We start from the raw sequence: 19,055 nt of genomic DNA on the forward strand, positions 1-19,055 counted from the left end.
TACTTGCATCTGTCATAAGTATGCATTATTTAGTTTGATAAAGTTTAATACATTTATCGCTAAATCGCTGTGTATTTTCTTTATTTAGAGTTTACTGACAATAGTTTAAAAAATAATTACTGCGGATTACCGAATCGGTCGGTTTAATCAACTCGTTCACTGATCAATGTCTGATCATTACTATGGTTGTTCTACTAACTTTCCTACTTTTTCAATAATCTGGTCATATTGTAAGCTTATTAAAGAATCTAGCATTAAAATTATGCGATTTAATATACATTATTAATCATATTTACAATATGTGATGTAGTAGAAAATATCGTGTTTATTTGCATCTGTCATAAGTATGTAATTATTTAGCTCGATAAAGCTTAACGCATTTATCGTTAAATTGCTGTGTATTTTCTTTATTTAGAGTTTACTGACAATAGTTTAAAAAATAATTACTGCGGATTACCGAACCCGTCGGTTTAATCAACTCGTTCACTGATCAATGTCTGATCATTACTATGGTTGTTCCACTAATTTTCCTACCTTTTCAATAATCTGGTCATATTGTAAGTTTATTAAAGAATCTAGCATTAAAATTATGCGATTTAATATACATTATTATCATATTTACAATATGTGATGTAATAGAAATCATCGTGTTTATTTGCATCTGTCATAGGTATGTAATTATTTAGCTCGATAAAGCTTAACGCATTTATCGTTAAATTGCTGTGTATTTTTTTTAATTAGAGTTTACTGACAATAGTTTAAAAAATAATAAATACTAAATAAATTTCTACGGATTACCGAACCGGTCGGTTTAATCGTCAACTCGTTTACTGATCAATGTTTGATTATTGCAATGCTTGTTCCACTGAGTTCCTATATTTTCCATAATCTGGTTCTATTGTGAGCTCATTAAAGAATCCAGCATTAAAATTATGCGATTTAATATACATTATTATCGTATTTACAATATGTGATGTAATAGAAATCATCGTGTTTATTTGCATCTATCAAGTATGCAATCATTTAGTTTGATAAAGATTAATACATTTATCACCGAATCGCCGTGCATTTTCTTTAATTAGAGTTTACTGACAATAGTTTAAAAAATAATAAATATTAAATAAATTACTGCGGATTGCCGAACCGGTCGGTTTAATAGTCAACTCGTTCACTGATTTATGTTTGATTATTCCAATGGTTGCTCTACTAATCTTTCTATATTTTCAATAATCCGGACGTATTATGAGCTCATTAAAGAATCTAGCATTAAATTTATGCAATTTAATATACATTATTATCATATTTACAATGTGTGATGTAATCGAAATTATCGAGGATATTTGCATCTGTCATAAGTATGTAATTATTTAGCTCGATAAAGCTTAACGCATTTATCGCTAAATTACTGTGTATTTTCTTTATTTAGAGTTTGCTGACAATAGTTTAAAAAATAATAAATACTAAATAAATTTGTGCGGATTACCGAACCGGTCGGTTTAATCGTCAACTCGTTCACTGATCAATGTTTGATCATTATTATGGTTGTTCCACTAATTTTCCTACCTTTTCAAATATCTGGTCATATTGTAAGCTTATTAAAGAATCTAGCATTAAATTTATGCGATTTAATATACATTATTATCATATTTACAATATGTGATGTAGTAGAAATCATCGTATTTATTTGCATCTGTCATAAGTATGTAATTATTTAGCTCGATAAAGCTTAACGCATTTATCGCCCAATCGCCATGTATTTTCGTTATTTTGAGTCTACCGACAATAAATAAAAAAGGAATAAAAATTCCTCAGGATAGTCCCTCAAAAAGAAATCCCTTAAAGCTAATGTGGTAATATTAAATGTAAGAATGAATTTTAATTCGGGACCGATTAAACGACGATCGCAGACACGTTTGTCGATAATTTCGCGTTACTAATGCCATCAACGCACCGCTCGTTCGTTTTCCTCCATTATTTCACGTGATATGTTTATTTTTACCTATCCCTGCTTGCCGATTTGTATTCATGTCTGTTTCGCGAATTTGTTGGAATATCGAATGCCCACTTGATCGCCTGTGTGTGCCCGTAATTATATCGGTCGGCTGGCTGCGACAACGAAGAGGAAACATTGGCAGTGCCCGACGCTGCGTTGTTTAAATAATTTTATATTACTAGTGCACACACGCATACACCCACGCACACATACACACAGACCCTATTCCCGATGTACAACAATAAACACATAACCCCGGTGCGAGGGCGGAATATCCTGGACGGTGGACACCTGCGTCTCGTGTACCTTGTTATTTAATCCTAAATGCATTTCGCGTTATCGTTGCGAGTTAAATGTTGTTTAATCGCCTGGTTCTAAATTCAGCGAAACTAAAGGAATAAATTTAAATTTATGTTAAATTAAAGGACACAAAACTAGATATTAAGTTGATTAAAAACGGCGAAACAAACAGGATTAATAATACACGAGAACAAGAAGTGTGGCTGCGTATTAATTTCTCTCTACTATAAAAGTGCGAAACTGTATATTTATATAATATTTTTTCTTTCGGACGAGGCATTTAATTTGATAGGAATGCTTTTACATAGCAGCATTTTTCAAACACACATACTGTACAATTTTCATATATATTTATTGTATTTTTTATTTAGATCAATTTGTTAGGTAATTTTATATCGTGCTAAAAACTGCAACGTAATTTTTACAGATATAACACACATTAGAAATTTATGTTCAAGACATTCTTCTCGGACACAATTGCGAATACTGTGTATGTATATACATCGCGTTCGCGGTCGTCCGAGTCCCGTGATAATTAATTTTTTCCTTCGTGTGAAAAACCACAGCAACGATATCAACAGAGAGAAAGAGAAAGAGGAATAGGAGGACAGTACCGTTTCATATGTAAAATCAGCGAATATTTCGCCGCTGCGAGAACCGCACGTCATGCATGGAACATCAAGGATCTCCTCCTATGACGGCCGGTGCACGTGGAATCAGTAATTTTTCTTGTTTTTCTTTTTGGAATACCATAGAAATTTTACATTCGACGAATAATATCCTATACCGAACCACCTACCCGCTATCGTGCGCGCAATACCGCCGGAATGCGCGTTTAGAGAATCCCGACAAATTCGTGACCCGCATCAAAATTCGTCGTTTCATCGCCGTCCACTATGTGTGTGTCTCATCATTCTTTTTTTTTACACGTACAATCTGACCTTATTTCGCCATGAACAATAATATATATTTGCGTGGTGTTGTAAGACCTGATACATGCGCACATATATATCTATGAGCTTGCTTTTTTTTAATATCTCGGAATAAGTTCGCGTTTTTTTTTCACGATTCGTCAAGCTTCTAATTTCGAAATATAAAAGTAAGGAAGCAGACAATTAATCGTATAAATATTATACGCTTTTTATGTAATTCAATTTCCTTCATTCATTATTTAAACTTCCTCGTTAAAGTGTCGTCCATTGCAAGACAAAAATAAAAGATGTTTATTTGATGAATCGGCTTTTCGAATTAAATTATAGAATGTAAATAAAATTAAAGCTGAATACTTGGTACGTTCAAAATGCATCCCATTAAAATATAATATTACAGTACCTTTTTATATTTTTCATTGCATTAATAATCGAGTAATTTTTATATACGAATCACATAAAACCTTTCAAAATTTTTTAAACTTTTAATTTGAAAAATTCGAGAACAAGAGCAATAATTGTTCGGCTTTTCGACATATACATATGTATAATCATAATTAATCGCGTGGAATTTGCAGATGAAACGCGTCGCAAACTTTGCGGCATGCGAGAGATAGAGATAGATAGAAATAGATAAATAGATAGAGAGATAATTAGATAAATAGATCGATAGGTAGAGGAAGGTAAAAGAGGGACAGAGAGAGAGAGAGAGAGAGAGAGAAATGCACGCAAATAATAGCACATCCGCGGTTGTTTAGCGGACATTGTGCGGCGTAATTGCTTGATCGAAATGATTTCGCGTGGTCCTGACGAAATTCCATATGCTGCTACGCCGGTAATTCGGTAACCCCGTTATTACCGCGCCGAACCTGGGTTCCGAACAAGCTGCACATCGTCCAACAGTCCTCTCTCTTCTCTCTCTAAGCCTTTCTCCCTCTCTGGAATTGTACTGGCGATTTTATGTCGAACGAGCATGTTTGCGCGAGTTACATCCAGCAGTGTTTTAACTGATTTACGGACCCTCAAAACGTGCTGCGTTAAAATATGAATTTTCAACGTGCAAAAATTAATGTAACCCCTAATCCAGGGTGCATCAAAAAATTATTTTTGATTTTAAGGGGATGCCGACCATGACTGTTTTACCGATTTTGAGTTCAAGGGCTTTTCTTTTTATTGGCTATACAGATTGAAAAATTCTTCTCCACAATTAAAGTACTGATAATAACGAACGGGAAGCGCTGTAATTTCGTATAAAAAAATAATAAAAGTTAAAAAAATTACAGTTTTTTTATCGGTCTCTTGCATCAGCTCGTAACAATAGTTATTTAATACAAAAGTTCTGCAGTTTATTTGTGCACAAAATATAGCGTTCCCAATAGAGATGAAACAATTATTCATTATTATCAGTACTTTCATTGTGGAAGATTTTTCAATCTGTATATTCAATAAAAAATGAACCTAACGTAACTTAAAGTCGGCAAAACAGAACAATGGCAGCATCCTTTTAATATCATTACTATTATTATTAAAAAATGTCATATTTAATTAATTACTCTAGTTTAAGATCTGCTCAAAAGCGGATGCGATATCAAAAAGTTCACAGAAGTCACATCGAATATCTAAAAAATTGCTAAAGATGAAAGCAAACACATGAATAAATCGCACACATTTTTTAAAGAAAATTAATCAGCGGGATCTTTTATAATCAATTACGGGTCCTGAAATGTGCTTTCATAGGCGTGGGCAATAAAATTAGCGGTTACATCGGACACGTTCGATGTAACGCGCAATTCAATCTGCTCTCAAATACGTTCACCACGTATTCGCGTGGTCGGCCTCAAAGAGCATTCATTTTCCCTTTGTACTTTCAGGGTTCTCGCTTTCTTCTTTTATTTCGACGAGAAGATCACGCGAATTTTATCTTCGGAAGAATATTCATCTTCCCTTTTTTTCTCGTTCCTTTTTTCCCTCGCCGAAAGATTGCGCGGATTTCATCTTCCAAAGGCATATATTCATTTCCGTTTTGTATTGAAAGACTCCCGTTCTCTCTATCCTTTGCTCTTTGCCGCATCTTTGATAAAGCATTCCGCGGGTTTGATCCGCGGATCTATCATCTAGTGAAGGCGATTTTAACTTTTCAAAGTTTCGAAGCTAAAAATCGCGCTTCTTTAATTTAATGTAAAGATATTATAAATAAATATTTTTAGGGGATATTTTTGCATAGTTTCTACATATTAGAATATAATAAAGAAATATCTCTATTACTTTATATGTATGTAGATATATGTATATATAAAGAGATTAAATTTTCTCAACGAAAATGTCGAGGAAGATCATAATTTTTCCAATGTTCCCAATTTTTAAAATCATGTATCTTTGTAACCAAACCTTAAATTAAAATTTAATTAAAGCAAACTTTACTTGAAATTAACTAAAGAATGTAGTTTTGTTAATAACTAATTTTTACAAGGCTTAGTTTACAAAAAAGCTTTTATTTTCAATTGTTAAAAGAGGTTAGTGTTCCACATAGATTCTGGATTATTATACTGCATGTATACACGCCGTGCGAAGAGAACTGCGAGCTGCGAGAGATTAGCGTCGTTTTACTTGCGGATTTATCCATTCGATTACGTGCGAGAGCGAAACCGCGCTATCTGCTTCGGCATCGAAATGGCGTACGTCCGCGTGATTACCGCGCTTCGAGCAGATTAATACGAGAAATAGGGGAGATGCGACCCGCGCGATAACTAGCGCGTAATATGTTGAAAAACGTTGTAAATCAAATTTTCCAATTTTATGCATTATAGGGTATCAGCATTGTAATACGATTATTTGAGGATTGAATTATATTTGGGATTTCACTTATCGCATTGTAAGTGTGCATTATTAATGTAAATTCAAACTATTAACTCTGTTATGTACAGGATGTTCTATATACGTATTGAAGCTTCCGTTTTTCAACATATGAAAGTCCTATATAATTATTTAAAACCAGAATAAAACGATGAAAACATATATAGGAAACCTATTAAAAATTAATTATTTAAAAATTATATTAGAGATATATTTATGATTACATTAATTTATACAATATTATTAAGCAGAGATAGCATTGCATTTTCGTATAATTATGATTATCAAACTTATAAAATTAATTTTTTTTGAGAGTACAAAATTATATCGATTTGCGTCGTCGCGAAGAGCTTTTTTTTCTTCTTCTTCTTCTTCATTATGGCAACTTGAGGTTTCTTAGAATTTATTCATACGCCTGCTAGTAATGGAAAAGTAGTAGTTGGTGTTAATGCAATAAGATTTATTGAGAGCTACCGATCAGCCTAGGTAATAACTCGGGTACCTCGGGTTTGCTAAGCCCGTACTGAAGGTCACGTCGCAGATCGAATCTGCGATGGTGCGAGATACATATTTTGGGATTTTACATCTCACATATAACATCGTGCGTTCGTCCCGCGATGATTTCGCGACGAAATTTCCTCCCGATCGCATTACCCGGGCGACTTATCGAGTTAGAAAGACGTATATCGTCGGGAAGCGATTGGATTTTCTCGACCACCGTCTAGCACCCGATGAAGGAGAAGCCTCCGGGGAACGAGATCGCTTTTATATACATACATACACGTACAAGGTGTCCCAGATTTACTGTACCACTCGTTAATGGAAGATTTTTGAGGCAATTTGGAGACGATTTTTCCTCAGCGAAAATGTCCAGGCACCAATAATCTTCGAGTTATAAACGATTGAAAATAAAAGCTTTCTAAGCCTTGTGAAAATAAATTTGCTCTTTAGTTAATTTCAGATAAAGTTTACTTTAGTAGAATTTTAATTTAAGGTTTAGTTACAAAGATACATGATATTAAAAATTGGGAACATTAAAAAAATTATGACTTTTTTACTGAGGAAAAATGGTCTCCAACCTTAGGAGTTTCCCATAAATGGATGGTGCAGTAAGGTTGGAACATCCTGTATATATGAGCGTATGCAAATGTGTACCGGGTGATCTTCTCTTAAACCTAATCGAATAAAAATTAAATTGCAACTAAATGCAATGACTAATATATTCTGAATTATCAGAAGCAATATGTATTTGACATTTACAGAGATATTAATATATTTATATATTTATTTATATATTTATATATTTATATATTTATATATTTATTTATATATTTATATATTTATATATTTATATTAATATATTTATATAAATAATTCAGTTTAATTTTGCGTTTTGTGTCCGAAAGGATACGTTGACCCTTTTGTTCGAGTACTTCTTCCGCGACATTTAAAAGTTCTTACTTGGACGGAACGAATGACTTCCGGGACACCCAGTGTGCATTCGATCCTATACCCTTGCGAGTGTCTCGGTACGTGATAATTTAGGGTAGAATCAGCGCGGCGTTCGATCTTTATGCATCACAACGGTTGCCAAGTGTCCCTCCCAGCCTTCCAAATGGAAATACTTATTTAGAGGAGAGCACCCCTACACACCGGCTGTCTCCGGTGAATGAATCGCCGATAAAGATTGCCGCCCCATTGGCAGCAGTCTGTGCACACCAAGGTGGTCGCCAAGCCGCGGGTGGTCGAGAAAACCGGGAAGAAGGAGAAGAAGAAGAAGAGGCTGCGGACGCAATGGCGTGTTTTCTTGGAGCATGGAGGGGTGAGATTGTGGTTGCTTGAATTAAAACAATAATAATAATAAAATTATAATTAATGTCTCTGTTTCATGACACTTCCTTAAATTCGAAGAATTGATTGACAGGTGTTTAAAGGAGAATTAAAATAATTACATATACAGACTGTCCCAAAATTATTGGACACTGTTAATAGGGAGATTCCTAAGATTATTTGAAGACGATTTTTCCTCAGCAAAAATGAGGTCATTATTTTTTGCGTGTTCTCAATTTTTGCCACCATGTATTTTTGTAACTAAGCCTTAAATTAAAATTCTATTAAAATAAACTCTATACCTGAAATTAATAGAAGAATGTGATTTTGTTAATATTTTAATTCCACAAGGGTTAGTTTGCGAAAAAACCTTTATTTTCAACCGCTTATAACTCGAAAATTATTGGTACCTCGACATTTTTGCTGAGGAAAAATCGTCTCCAAATAATCTGAGAAATTTCCCTATTAACAAGGTAGTTCTGGGACCCTGTATATTCTCTTGACGAGTTTAGCGGATCGCAATGGCGCGTTTTCTTGAAGCCGGAAGGGTGACCGAATTTGCTTGAATTAAAAAATATAATAAAATTCTAATTAATGTCTGTTTTGACATGATATACTTCTTTAAATTCGGAGAATTGATTGACAGGTGTTTAAAGGAGGATTAAAATAATTACATATATATATATATATATATATATTCTCTTGACGAGTCTAGCGGACCGACAGAATTATTGTAACTCAATCCATTTAATTCGATAATTATGCGCACCGCGAGCATCTCGATTAATTAGCGTTCAATCATAATTATCGGCGACTGCATGTCGAATCGCCAACGAACCGTTAGCGATACGATTTTGTTCGGTCGCCGGTGATCGCGCATTGTTATACTATTTATCAAAATCGCGATAACGCGCCAGCTGGATCAGATCCGGTCAAATGATCGAGCAATTATCGCCTGACCGCCGTTAATCGAAAGCTTTCAGTTCTCGGTTAATTCAGCTGGGAATGCATCCCATTTCAGAAGATTCACGAAATAAAGTGCAAGTACAAACAATAAACCAACGAAAACCAACTTTCCAGTCAAGAATTTACACACATTTCTAAGACATAAATATTTTTTTAACACGTAAGAAATCAACCCCGACAAAAGAGGGGTTAAAAATTGAGAAGGAAAAGTCTTCGTGACGTAGAAAGATATTATTGGCGCAGTAATGTCGATGACAAAATTATTGTGCGATAATATCGAGCTAGTAGCAGCGGGACAGTCTGCGAAAAGAGCCTTTTAACCCGGATAATTCGATGGGAAAGACATTCGGTCGGTGTCAAAAGGTTGGTTACTCCAAGGGGGAACCAGTTAATCTTTTTCTCAGCCCGTAGAGACGGGACGCCAGTACGTGACTCGCGACGAGACGGGTAAACTTTTATTAAAAATCTAATTGGATCGAAACTCGAGCCTGGGGAGCCACTCCGCTTATCGTGGTGTGCATGCGTGTGCGAAAGGCAGGTGTGCGTGTGTATCGCACTTAGCTACGGTTGCCCGTACTATGTAAACTAATCTAAAAAGTGTAGCTGGATTTTAAATAAAATCCGAGTATTCCGATACGATGAGAATTTTTTTTCTAAAGAAGCAGACGTAAATATTTATATTTATACGAAAGCAAAAGTAATTCGCGGGTACGACGTCTGCCGCGTGTGGTAATGAGTTTATCTTGAAAACTTTGAGAAAATAAAAGTAAGTCTCTCTCTCTCTCTCTTACCTTCGTTTCGATAATAAACTAAAGCGGATAAAATTCTCATTTTCTCTCTTTTTCAGTGAAAACAAAAATAATATTTAAAATACACAGAAATAAGAACAATTGGTAAGAATTTTTTTTCATTATTTTAATCTCTTGGTAGATGGAAAGGTATTTTTTTATCTCGAAGAAAAACCCTCAGTACGTGAATACTTCATTCATGAAGAATCTGAGGTCTCGCGAGTTATTCGCCTCAAAAATGCACTAAGCAGAGAGAAATTTTTATTTGTTCTTCTTGAAGGAACATAGTGTAAATCCTTTACAATTTCTGAATCCTATCAACCGATTTTCGACTTCTGTCTCGAGTCTTCTTATATTATTCTCGACACTATTTTTATAGCTAGTAATTATTTTTTAATACATTCAAAGTTGTTTTTGTCTGATAAAAACATATTTGTGCACCTTAATTTTTTCTCACTTTTGGAACAATTAATGGAACTTATTTTTACTATTTTAACTAATGAAGGAGACTTCAGGAGAAAATCAGCTTAGGAAATTACTTTAGGAGATAATTTTCTGAATTTGGACAAAGTTATTGTTTATTTGAAATTGGGGTAAATTATAATATAAAATCTTGAAAATATCCAATATATAAATTATTATTATATATAATATTTCCTGGATATCATGTATATTTTGCTCAATTCGCTGAATGTTACTGTTGCATAATGGTTGAATCGATATAAATTGGCAGTTAACTGTCATGGGAATTTTACGTAAATTGGCATGACAAACGCGAATAAAATACCGTAAATATTTGTCGTTAACAACACGATAACACAATACATCCGTTTTTAATTGTTTCGCAGAAAGCGGCTAACGAAGTTAAAGGGTAGTTTAATATTGTATATTGTAGCGAAACATATTTTTATAAACATACGTTTTTCTTCTTTTAATACGTTAAACGATTGATTAATTGTGCATGCATTTTTCGAAAAGTTATTTATTTGATTCCTACGTATTATTGCGAATATGTTAAAATTCGCGTTTTAAATGTGATAGCAATGATCGTTCATATTCCAAATATATTTTGAATCATCAGAAACAAATCGGTAAAATTGCAATTAATAATACGAACGATAAAATTTACAACAATTTCAGGATTAACATACTTTGATCTTGCATATCCACTAGAAAATATTTATATAATGTCATTAAAAATTCTTCGCATAAAAAAATATATATTAAATACATTATTAATTTGAATTTCGCTAAACACATAATTGCACAATCAACAATAACGTTAATAATAACGACTCTATTTTTGAACGATATTATTTTAATTTTTAATGCTTTCGATTCGAAAAATACTTGTCAAACGCATATACATAAACGCATGCGCGCGCAATTAATGTACGTATGTCAAAACGTACGGAAATATCGCGCTCGCGCGTTAGCACGATATTTTAATCGCGGATTTGAGCGTTGTTTGCGTCAGTTTCAAAAGCATAACATATCCGCGTCAGTCTTTTCTATTTTTGATCCCTCAATTAGTTCGAAACGCACACCGCCGCCGGTCATGCGCGGCCGAATTTCCGCGAGTGTTTTGCAAGAGCACCCCGGTTACAGCGATTCGCGATGTAATATCGATACGCGAGCAAAACGGTCGGACGAAAACACAGCAGCCGATTAACCCCCTTTCTCTTTCTCTCTTTCTCGCTCTCGTCGAAAAACGATTTTGCGTTATTTTTATGCACGGCGGAAAAGAAATTGCAGAACGAAATTATTTTCTGCGAAAAAGTTGAATATTTTCATACATTCAAACTTTTATTTTTGTATAAAATTTTGTAGAGCGCGTAATATTTAGCCGTGCCAGAAATAAAACAATTTCTTCATTTTCAAGCGGTTGTAATTGGCAAAGTAATTTTTGAAGTTTAAGCAAGATATTAATTTCAGTTCGTTCAATTAAATTAAAATTAAAAGTCTTGCGAGACATACTTATGTACTTTGTATATATATGCCATCTACAGCAAAAGAATTAATATACATATTGTTTGTATGCATGTTTGTTAAATTTCTTATTTTCTCTATCTCGATAAATTTAATGCTCGTGTATGTTTAAAACGCGAATTAAATTTTATTTTCCATAAATCGTTTTAAAATTATTTTCCATTTTCGCTTCCGCGTAATAATTTTTACTTCCACGCGGTTATCACTGTCTAAACTTTAAAACCGCGTTAGTATTTTACAAAAGCAGGGAGTTAGGATACATATTTTTTTTGTTTTTCCACGTTTATCCAACACATGAAAATTAAACCCTTTCGGATAACTAAATCATTTCGAAATTACAATTTCGTTTCAATTCATCGAAAAAAATTATTTGTGCAATTAATAAAGGAAAAATGATAAAAGGAGATACGCGGTATATCAATTCTTTCGCTTCCCAGGGCGACGATAGCGGAGCTGAATCAAGCTCATCGGATCACTCGGCGATGTATTTCCGGCGGAAATCAAAGATCGATCATCCGGCCAGTCGGTTTTTGCTCCTCTCCCTGTGTGACAGCTGTTCACGGTTCGCGCGCGTACTGATTGCGAGAGAATGAACGACGTCGTTTCCCGGACCGCGCGATGGCATTGTAATAATGTCGTGTACACGCCGAAAAGTAATTTCGTAATACAATCCGTCGGACGCGGGAAGGGTCCGCGAGGCGATATATATATATGTGTATATAACGTATATATGTACGCCACGGGGAAATTGTTATCGGCCGGAAGTACAACTGACGTTTGGCACCGTTACGACTGTTATTTAATGCGCTGCACGGAATTCCGCGTCAACTGCGCGCGCGACCTGCGAGTGATAAATATAATTAACGCGCGGTCCATTCGGGAGGCCCCACTCGTATAACCACGCGAGAGAGAGAGAGAGAGAGAGAGAGCTCGCCACGTTACAATTATAATTCGCCGCATTCGGTCGTTAACCCCTGTGATACCTGCACAATGTGCGCGAGCTTCGCAGAAACCGCACACTCATCAGGACGCTGGAAATTGAAGCGGGCCGAAAAATATCCTTCAATTCAAAGCGATTAAGCACTTGAGAATTTTACACCCGGGACCAATATTTTTATATGTAATGATATATAAATAATTATGCGTGAAATATGTCTATTCTTATACATATTTATATAAATTATAAGGGTTCATATATAATCATGTCAAATTATATATATGAAACATGTATTTATATATAAATTTATATGATTATGTATAAGAATAGACATATTTTACATATAATTTTACGATTATATGTATAATTATACAATTATTTATATATAATTATATATAAACAATTTTTTAACGGGCAAATACGAGAGTGTTTCAAAAAGTGACAGCAAATTAGATATTTTGAGATATGTATAATTTCATTAGAGATAGGTACAAATGATATATCATTTTTCTACATGATCTCACCCTTCTTTTCGATACAAAGAAATTTTTTTATTATACTTTCAATCAGGAATGCGTCTCTATATATATATATATATATCTGGAACCCTGATCTTGCTTTCTCTCTGATTATTGTGTATGAACTCCTGAAGAACACTTTGAGAGGATGGAGATTTTGGAATAATGACAAGATCAAAGAAGCGATATATTTCTAGTCGAACGGACGACTAAAAACATTTTTTTATGAAATAAAGTTGGTGCAACTCTGTGAGAAGTTATACTGAAAAGGAGAGCAATCATGTAGAAAAATGACATAATTTGTATTTCCTAACTGAATTCTATATCTCAAAATATTTAATTTGCTGTTACTTTTTGAAACACACTCAGACAATTTGGAGAATATAGATAAATAGCAATATATATAAAAAATATTTTTTATTTAGTCTCGAGGAGATTCAAATCAAAACAGAGAACTTTATAGAAGCGAAGAGTATAAGCGAGTTTATTATTAAAATAAAATAAATTAAATAGGCTTTGATATAAAATGTAATTATAAATATAAAATCAGACGTGGAAATGGATTAATAATAACCACCATTAGGTGCAATAAAAATTGTTTTTAAATTCCTTTTTAATTACATTTTGAATATTTCGATCCTTCAATATGCCGAGAATGACCCAAATGTTTAAAATATAATTAAAGAAGAATTTAAAAACAATCTTCACAATTAATTGTTCCCGCCAGTTTTGTTTGATCGCCAGTGATAAAATTTTCACAAATAATAAGATGCAATTTAAAAACAATTTTTCTCGCGCCAGATATTTGTGCCTGACTCTCTTAAGTCCTTTTCACTTGATTTTGAGTTTATTATTGTTGCAAACGCATTTGACGTGTTGTTGCTCGCCGCTTGTCAATTTAAAAAATTTTCTCCCGCGTGTGCAGCTTATATTTAATATTCGCCGGAGGCTAAATCTTGGCGAAGGGAATGCAACGGGCGAACAAGGTCGGTCGTGCTAGTAAACGTAATGCATCTCCGACTGCAGAAGTAAGTTGTAACACGCTGGTGGCCGGCTTGCACGCAAAGTATGAGAATGTACGTGAGACTTATGAGACTTGGTAAGGTTTCGACTAGTTTCTATTACGTCAATTCCGAGTTATAGGGAAAACTATTTTCACTGAGCGCAATGGGAAACTTCGCCTACTACTTTCCCTGTTCTATAACGGGCGAGTTATACGTCCGAAGCAAGGGGACGAATTTGTCACACGGTATATACGACTCGCATCGATAAAAGTTAACGCGCTTTTGCTTGATAAAATATGACATCCATATTCATCGTCGTCGAATGCGCGCGGCTTGAAAGCGCAGCGAATTGCAGTTCTTGCGAATCGAATAAAAAGTTATATATCGTTATCAACCTTGTAAAGTATATTGAAAAAAAGCCCATTCGTCCTCGAATTTATTATGAAATTTACTTGCTAAATCGTTCACTTCTCAACTGATGTCAAATAGTTTTAGATCCACTCGTATATCTATCTTTTCAATTTATGAACTCGTCAAATCAAACGAAGAGACGGATCTCGAAAAAATTTCAATCAGTTTCGGATGCGCCGTTCTCGAGACGAAGCGCGCACGTTTGCACGTGAAAGCGTGAATCTCGTTCAAGAGTCGCGCGAACGATGGGATGGCGGAATAAGGGCTCCTCCGTGATAACGTTACAAGTCGAAAAGTAAGTTCGCGTCGCAGCAGCAGACGATGAGAGAGATCCGAACGAGATATCGTAGGAATTATGATCCCCCGGAGATACGAGAGTCGACCTCCATAGAAACTCCTAGGTTTGACGGTGTAACTTCGCGACATCTGTGTGCTCCAGGACTTCCCTGACTAAATAATTCGCTCGGTTCCCGATAACGGGCCTGGTTACTGGCTCGGTTCGGACAGGCCGCGTTATATCTATCGCGAAAAACTGCTTCTCGGCAATTACGAGCGACATATATCGGCCGCCGGCTCTCTCTCGCACATCCCTATTCGCCCCGCATTATATCTGCGAAATGTACAGGGTGTCTTCGACACTTTTCCATGATTGGGACGCATTTTTGGCCGACAAAAATTTCTACGCTTGTGAAAAAAAACTTGCAAAATAATATTATCATAATGTGTTCCTTAAGGTGGACCCTAAACGTCCTTGAAGTCTGTGATTTCCGTCCTGTTTTATCGACAAAATGTGAGGTTAGATTCTAAGCATTCATAATTCTGCAACCAAGATATGAATTGTACAGATTGATCAATCTTTTTCCTGTACAAATTAAAGTATTAATATTAATAAAGAGTGAAGCGTTCTACTTTCAGGTAAAAAAACAATCCGTATAGCCAATAAATAGATTTATAGTTTATCCAATCTCGCATTTTGTCGATAAAACAGGAAGGAAACTATAGGATCCCCTTCAATACACGAATATAAAAATGAGATCCTTCTTTAAATTACAATACATTTATTTACCGTGTAAAAAATTATGCTAAGACAATTTCAATTAATATTAATTAGTATTATTGAAATGATATTAATTCTTCATATATATATATTCAATTGATATTAATCCTTCGGTTTTCAATGAATTATTGACGTCTTAATTTGTAGGAGGTAATACTCTTATAATTAGTTAATTACAGAGGAAGGTACGTACTAGACACTGTGTATATGAGCCTCGTGAATCATATCCTCTCTTTCCTTCTAATCGGGACGAAGATAACGCCGCCGTTTTCCGCCGTCTATCGTCTATTACGGCGTGTCCCGATTGTAATAGCTCCTCGGGATACTCAGATCGCCGTAATTTGATCCCCGTTTTAAGATAAGGGCCATATTAACTGCGCGATGGCGTAAGCTGCTCCATCCCCTTCGCGATTTACTTTTCGTTGTAAGTATGTGGTTGGACAGCGCGAGATTCGACCGCATCACCGATGCCATTAACATTCTAATCACTCGCACAATGTCGCCCGACGCTAATTATGCTTAACTCGATTTCCTTTCCTATCTATGCCGTAGTTATAGGGTTATTATTTGTGAGTGAAGAGGCAATTTTTGAGGAAAGTTAGTTCATTCTCGACCGTAAAATGAAATTCCTTCAAACTATACGTTGCAATGATACAGTCTCTAGTTTCATTTTATTTTACACTGTTGGAATTTTTATATTTGATTTTATCTTTGAAAATCTTTCGAATAATTCCTAGCCTTTTTTTATTTTCTATAATTGGAGATATTCTTTTTTCTTGTTGGAACTGTAGAATGAAAAAAAAAATTATATATATATATATATATATATAAAAATTGCAAAAAGCTCCTCTAAAATACATTATATAAAAATTCCTGAATTGTGAAAGCTCTTTCGATTAACTTTGTCGGACCGACTCGCAGATGCGCGAGCTATGCAGTTACACGCGTAAATGCATCTGCTGCGTCGCGTAACACGAGGCCGTGTTTTTCTATAATTGGAGATATTCTTTTTTCTTGTTGGAAACTGTAGAATGAAAAAAAGATTTATATATCTATAAAAAATTGCAAAAAGCTCCTCTAAAATACATTACATAAAAATCCCTGAATTGTGAAAGCTCTTTCGATTAACTTTGTCGGATTGACTCGCAGATGCGCGAGCTATGCAGTTACACGCGTAAATGCATCTGCTGCGTCGCGTAACACGAGGCCGTGGTTAACGTTACGCGTTCAATATTGATGCGGCTCTCTCTAGTGTCCGGCGCACTTGCGGGTAATTTGTAAATGCAAAAAGAAGCAGTCACGGCAAAAATACTCTCGTGGGGCCGGAAGGTGCGGACGCGTTTTATGCGCGACGTTAAATTTCGCCCCGACTTCCAATTTCCAACTTTGAACACTCTCCGTTGCTTTATAAAAAAAAAAAAAAATTGCACGCGAGAGAATTTAATATATAGTTTCGATTAGACTCTCTTTCTCCCTCCCATTTTTTTTCCCCAGATCCTGTCGCGACGTTCTCGAAGCGCGCGAGCCCTGATAGGCACGTTTTTTGAATGGCAGAGACGCGGCCAAAATTGATGGTTAATTCAAAACCACCGCGGGGACTGCAACTGAATTTGACCGAGGCAAATAACGGGGCGTGGTGCGGGCAACAGGGTAGAGGAATCACATGGGTGCGCTGGTATGCGGTGAATAGGGGTAGGATAGGATGCGCCGGGGATGGACCAGGTTGATTCGCGGGCTGCAGCTGTAAACACGAATAATGGAGAGTACCGATCGGTAAATTGTGCGCTCCGGCTTCTCGTCGACGGCGAGCAACTATATATATAGGAACCGTTCTCTATCTCTTTCTCGTCGTCCCCAACCCCCATCTGTCCTTTTATATCTCTCGCGTTGTGTCCTCTCGCTGACTTTTTTTTTTTTACATTCTCTCGCGCGCGCGATGCATCTCCCGGCGATTACGCACGCGTGTTTGCTCGCCGACCGGGCGGATATACGCTTCGCGATGCAACGCAACGCGCGCGCCTACGGGAAGTCCCTCGAAAACCCCGTCAATCTCAATTTTAACAACCAATCTGGTCATTCATCGATCAATCTCGAGTTTTCATCCCCGATGTCTGAATGTTGGAAAAAATGGATTTGTGAAAATTCATACACTTCCCTCAAACGCTCTGTACACTATATATTATATTGCATATAGTGTATATGTAAATGTCTTGTTAAACGGGACTCTTCCGGGCCTTGTTTATTAACAGATAAATTTGTTTCTGTCGTAAATAATCTAAAAGTGTGCAACCATACTAGTATATTTTGGAACCAAACACAGGAACGACTGTGATAAATTGTTACACGAGTATTTAGGCGCAAATGCAAAAATATCATGATAAAACAATTTTTCCGGATCTTGTTTCTGGATAAATAATTTTTTTTCGACCGTTACAAGTCTCAAGGCATATCGCTATGCTTGTAATTTTTGGAACCAGAAGTCAAAATGGCCACAATTAGCATCCCCTTAAAGAAAATATATAATATTTTTTATATTTGTGTAAAATATATATATATATATATAGACGCATACATATATAATATGTAAGGCACTTGAAGAAAGTATATGAATTTTCGTATATATAGCTTCTTCCTAATTACACATCTGAGAAAGCGGAATGAAGAAATAAATAAAAATAGATTTTCTCTACCTTTCGGGAAAATGAAAAATGTGTGTACGCGATATGAAGTATATATACCTATCTTGTTAAACGGGACTCTTCCGGGCCTTGTTTATTAACAGATAAATTTGTTTCTGTCGTAAATAATCTAAAAGTGTGCAACCATACTCGTATTTTTTGGAATAAAACACAGGAACGATTGTGATAAATTGTTACACGAGTATTTAGGCGCAAATGCAAAAATATCATGATAAAACAATTTTTCCGGATCTTGTTTCTGGATAAATAATTTTTTTTCGACCGTTACAAGTCCCAAGGCATATCGCTATGCTTGTAATTTTTGGAACCAGAAGTCAAAATGGCCACAATTAGCATTCCCTTAAAGAAAATATATAATAAGATGCAATTTAATTCGACCAAAAACTGGCTATTCATTTATTAAAAATAAGTACACACTACGTGTCGACCCACATTGTGGTCCTTTTCAAGTGTTGTTCTTATTCAGCAATTACATTAATTAAAAATAGAAACACGACAGTTGTCCTGTCATATCGACAATCTGTTAACTACTGTGACAGGACTATATGACAGGACAACTGTCGTGTTTCTATTTTTAATTAATGTAATTGCTGAATAAGAACAACACTTGAAAAGGACCACAATGTAGGTCGAAACGTAGTGTGTACTTATTTTTAACAAATGAATAGCCAGTTTTTGGTCAAATTAAATTACATCTTATTTTTTGTAAAAAATTTATCACTGGCGATCAACAATTAATTGTGAAAATATATAATATTCTTTTTATATTTGTGTAAAATAT

The 19,055-nt window shown here is 35.2% G+C and overlaps 1 protein-coding gene across 2 annotated transcripts in view; it reads left to right on the forward strand.

The window, feature by feature from the left end:
• Nucleotides 1–19,055, forward strand: part of LOC114944027 (UDP-glycosyltransferase UGT5) — a 72,161-nt gene that overhangs the window by 29,521 nt on the left and 23,585 nt on the right. The window lies entirely within an intron of this gene.

The sequence above is a fragment of the Nylanderia fulva genome, unplaced genomic scaffold (assembly GCF_048542155.1).
Source record: "Nylanderia fulva isolate GAGA-0341 unplaced genomic scaffold, ASM4854215v1 Scaffold20, whole genome shotgun sequence".
NCBI classification, from domain to species: domain Eukaryota; kingdom Metazoa; phylum Arthropoda; class Insecta; order Hymenoptera; family Formicidae; genus Nylanderia; species Nylanderia fulva.